Source organism: Gymnoscopelus braueri (assembly GCF_963280865.1).
Source record: "Gymnoscopelus braueri genome assembly, chromosome: 11".
In the NCBI taxonomy this organism is placed as follows: Eukaryota; Metazoa; Chordata; class Actinopteri; order Myctophiformes; family Myctophidae; genus Gymnoscopelus; species Gymnoscopelus braueri.
Genome location: NC_137613.1, coordinates 47,713,459 through 47,718,834, shown reverse-complemented (window position 1 = coordinate 47,718,834; position 5,376 = coordinate 47,713,459). Strand labels below are relative to the sequence as shown.

Here is a 5,376-nt window from a genome sequence, read left to right as displayed (position 1 = left end):
GCTAGTTCTCAAAGTGGTGTCCAGGGACCCTCAGGTTTCTGAGAGTTAGGGGGGTCCTTGAGATATAATAATAATAAATAAATACAGTTTGGGAGCCAGTGGTCTCACCTGGGACACGGCCTCGCGGATGCACACAGGGAACTTGGCGTCGTCCTCGGAGGACGAGGAGCCCGGGTCCTTCTTGAAGCCGCCGAGCAGCAGAGCGGCGGCGGCCCCGCCGACGTGGTTCTCCGACGGCCGCGTGTTCTCCGCGTCCGAGCCGGGGGACGTCGGACACGGGGACAGCGACGGGGACGGGGAGTCCTCGTCGGACATCATGCCGGGGCTCAGAGGGGCGTCAGAGAGACCGCCCTTGATGTCTGGCTCCTCCGACATGTTCAGGAACGGATCCAGGAGATTCATGAAAGAAGTGGGTTGGGGGGTTTTCAACACGGTTGGAAAACTCAATTAAAAACTTCGATGGGAGGGAGTTGAGAGGGACAAGCCTCCTGCTCGTTTATAGAAGCCTGTATTTCGCTCTCCAGGAAAACGTGGATCAGTCTTTTTCAAATGCGTAAAATGCGTAAAACGTGCTCCAGCTCCACGCGTAAAAGCTGTTAAAAGCTGTATTTTCTCTCGCCAGGATAACTTTTTGGATCAGAGTCTGTCAATGTGCGTAAAATGCGTAAAAGGAACCAGCAAACGTGCGGCTCTGTTGCTCCACCAGCTCCTTCCGCGCGTAAAAGCAGTTCCTCTTTTGGAGAGTGGAATGTCTCTACGCATTAAAACTCCTCCTGGTAGAAAGACCCCCGCCGTCACTCCTCGGTTGAAACGTAGCCGTTAATGGAAGAACTCTCTCTTTTTTCTCTCAGTCTCTCTGCAGAAAGTCTGAAACAGGAGGAATAAAAGTGGTCCTGTGTGTGCCGAGGCTTTCCCAGAGTTGAAACAATCCTCCAAGGCGCAGCGGTCGAGTTGCTTTGAATGGAGAAGTGTTGCTGCAGACATGCCTTATATAAGGTGGGAAAGCCAACATTCTATTGGCTGGTGAGAGCCGTGACGTCAAAATGAAGGAACATGATCCCCGTTTTTCCCCTCTGGGCAGCACAGCGCACACGCACGCACACACACACACACACACACACACACACACACACACACACACACACACACACACACACACACACACACACACACACACACACACACACACACACACACACACACACACACACACACACACACACACACACACAAACACAGTGTTCTATTAATACAGACCTTTTCCTAAGTGGACATTTCGAAGATTCCGGTGATAAATTGTATACCATGCAATCACAGACTTTTTCTTTTTTTCTTCTTTTTCTGTATCTGCTCTGTGTTTCTTATGCTGCTATAGATGCCACTGGCAACTGAATTATCTCAGTGGGATCAATAATCTATCTATCTATCTATCTATCTATCTATCTATCTATCTATCTATCTATCTATCTATCTATCTATCTATCTATCTATCTATCTATCTATCTATCTATCTATCTATCTATCTACGCAATGCATTTTTCTAGATAGCTTCAGAGAGCTTAAACTGCAACAGATGATCCATGACAGCATGTTTGTTCTTTCTAACAGCTATACTTATTTAAATGTATTGTATTTAGCGTTCAGTTCTCCATATCACATTTTCTCTGGTATACTTTTTTTTTGGCTCGTTAAAACATTGACGGATTGGGTCTAACTACAGTTACATCACATGGTCAATAGGGGGAGACAACAGTCCAGACAGTCACACTTAGCGAGGGGGAGGGGAGACAGCCAGGGGTGTTGCAACAGTGGCTGTCAACCTCATGGCTTCTGATTTGTTCCAGTGGTCTGGTTTCTAACAACACACACGCACGCACGCACGCACGCACGCACGCACGCACGCACGCACGCACGCACGCACCCACACACACACACACCCATGCACGCACACACCCATGCACGCATGCACGCACACACACACACACACACACACACACACACACACACACACACACACACACACACACACACACACACACACATGCACGCACAGAGAGAGAGAGAGAGAGAGAGAGGGGTAGTTTTAAGTTCTTTGATGGATAATGGATTCACACAATACATACAGCTTTTTTCTGTCTTTACTGGTAAAATGTGTTATAGTGTATATACTATTTTCATCCCTTTATAATCTAACTGTTTGTGTACTGTATATACGTGCATATTATCAAAAGTTTAGATGACATGCATGCACGCATATACAGTACACACACACACACACACGCGCACACGCACACGCACACGCACACGCACACACACACACAGGCCTCCAGAACTATAGTCCTATGTTCCGCTGGTCAGAGCAATGGTCACTGAGTTTTGAACAGTGCTTGTGCCAAGTTTGGTGCAGATTTGGAGAAACGGAGCGCCTGTGGTCCCTTGGGGCCCCTGGGGTAGCCCTGGTGTGACGAGTGAAACCCATGGGGCCCAACTTAAGATCCTACAGATATTACTCATGATCACACATGATTTAAAATCCACATCAGAAATAATGTTCTCTCTGCTCCACACTGATCGTCTTGGTTGTTATACTTTGGTCCACTTTGATTGGTTATTGTGCTTTGATCCACTCTGATTGGTTATTATGCTTTGATCCACTGTGATTGGTTATTATCCTTTGTGGACATGTAGAATCTCACATGTGCTACCTGAACACGGTCGCTTTTAATCGTTTACAGATATGGTGACATCTCTCTCTCATTCTCTCATTCTCTCTGTCTCTCTCTCTCTCTCTCTGCCTCGCTCTGTCTCTCTCTCTCTCTCTCACTCACACACACATACAAACAAACGTGTCTTGCACGCATGCACGTACGCACGCATATTCGCTCGCTCAGTAAAGTCAAAACAACTTAAGCGTGTCCCTGGTCGGGTTTATTTAAACGAGCCGTGGCGTGTTTGTTCGAGGATCAACGCTTCTAACGCAAACAGAAACAGAAGCGCTTCGGTTGTGTGTGTGTGTGTGCATATGTGTGTGTGTGTGTGTGTGTGTGGGGGGGGGTTGGTTAATAGGCCGTGGTGCTGGGCTATCGGCACAGTTATGCTACCCGACCCCTCCCCCCCACGCCAAAACACGGTCATGTTTGTTTGTAGAGGGACGAAGGCGTGAATACACTGAGTCACCGCCGCTGGTGACCACAGGGGACAGACTGACTGGTGGAAAACATGGCTCTATGGAGGTGACACAACATGGTGGAGGAGGGGAGGAGGGGGGGGGGGGGGGGTGACGACACACGGGAGGAAAACAGAAGCGGATGGAGGAGTTGTGGCAGCAGCAGCAGGAAGCTAATAGGATAACAACCGAGTCCAGCACTGAATCACACAGAATAAGGCAGAACCAGAGTCAAGTTTTATTTATCACATCACAGTTTACAGACGTAAAACAGTGGGTGAATCATTATTATATATTCTTTTGAAGAGAGCAGATAAAGCTAGAATGAGAGCAAAGAGAAAGAGTGACACATCAAATAGTGGTATTCAAAATAAAATAATGTAATTTTTCCTAATTAATTAAATTCCTGACAGTCTAAGCATTGATATGCAACCTTGTGATTGCGAATAATTGGCATGATTTTATTTTATTTAATTTAAATGCTTAGCGTTACACTTAATGATATTTTATGGGGTACATTTATATGAATGACATATAATTATAATTATAAGCAAAATATAATTGCTTGCTTTATTCATGAATAAAAATGTTATTAGGTAATAGATGACACTCCAATGATAGCAACTCCATTTAGGGAAATGTAATTGCTGTTTTAATTTCCTAGAAAACCTCATACGTCTTTGACCCTGTTATAAGCAGATATAAATCATTATAGAACACTTTATTATGTGTTATGATTATTGTTATAAAGCAATAAGAATATATTAGTTCTTCTTTCTTTTCAAGATATTTTTTATTAGTTTTTAGTACAAGACCCAGGGGCAAGCATACTGCACATACAATTTTTTTTCATATCGTATCACAGAAAGACAAACAAAATGTACATAATACATACCCCTATCCCACCCTCCCCCACCCTCAATCCCCAGGACAGTTGTAGGCAAAATTGTAAAATAAAATTAAAAATAAAAGGAAAAACAAAAAGGCACGAAAACTAATCAGAGCAGATAGAATAGCAAAAAAGCAGATATAAAAAATAAAAAAACATTTTAGGTTTGCTGTGTGCTGCAGTCGCAACAGGCATACGCCACACTATGCAGCCTGAGTGTTGTGGTAAAAAGTCATGAACGGACCCCAGGTCTTATAGAATTTTTTCTCGGAGCCGTCTATTGAGAATCGCAACATCTCCAATTTAAGGCAAGACATTATATCGCGAAGCCACTGAGTGAGCACGGGCGGGGCAGCATCCTTCCATCGGAGCAGAACAGCGCGTCTGGCGAGCAACAGGGCAAAGTCCACCATACGGCACTCTGTACGTGTTAATGGGAAATCCTCCCCTCCAACAGTACCAAACAGCGCAATTAGGGGGTCTGGGTCTAGAGTTCGGTGTAAAATAGTAGATAGGGTATTGAAGACACCCTCCCAAAATGGTTGTAATTGCGCACACATCCAGTATTGGTGGATGAGGGTTGCGTCAGTATTCTTGCACTTGTCGCAGGTGGGGGTTATGTCAGGGTATATACTTGTAAGTTTGGCCTTAGACATGTGAGCTCTGTGAACTATTTTAGAATATATTAGTTCTTAACTATAATTATACAGTGTTATAAGAGGATTATAAGGCAGTACAAACATGAGATGCATAGTGTTAGCAAAACATTTCTGTGAAATGGTTATTGTAAAAAAAATCTAAATATAATTGGAAAAAGTTACACAGTGTGACTTTGAATTGACACTCCACATTTTGCAGTGTGGGATCATGTGTTGAGTTGCATTGTGGGTAATGTCTACGCCCCCTCAAAACCTGGTGGCGCTCTACATTGTTGGGCTAGACGATATCAAGCGGCTCACACACACCGAGGTCGACGTGTGCCTACGAGATCACCGTGAAGTCTTCCCAGAAAGTAAGAGACGAGAAACAGGCAAACTATTTTTTGATGAACCTTCCAACTTCCAGTACGTCTGCGCGGGGAGCCACCTGTTCATCTGTCTCCTCGCCGCACCTCGCCTCCTCGCCTCCAAGCCGCCACACCTGGCGGGCTGTATACACACACACACACACACACACACACGCACACACACACACGCACACACACACACACACACACACTGACACACGCACACGCACGCACGCACGCACACGCACGCACGCACGCACGCACAGACACACACACTGACACACACACACTGACACACACGCACGCACAGAATTG

At 45.4% G+C, this 5,376-nt stretch overlaps 1 pseudogene across 1 annotated transcript in view; it reads right to left on the bottom strand.

The window, feature by feature from the left end:
* LOC308095680 (transcription factor Sox-9-B-like) overlaps positions 1-945 on the bottom strand; it is a 6,449-nt pseudogene extending 5,504 nt beyond the window's left edge. The window contains exon 1 of the transcript XR_013935122.1: positions 86-945. The product of XR_013935122.1 is annotated as a transcription factor Sox-9-B-like (transcript). The remainder of the gene's footprint in view (positions 1-85) is intronic.
* Between the last annotated feature and the right edge of the window lie 4,431 nt (positions 946-5,376).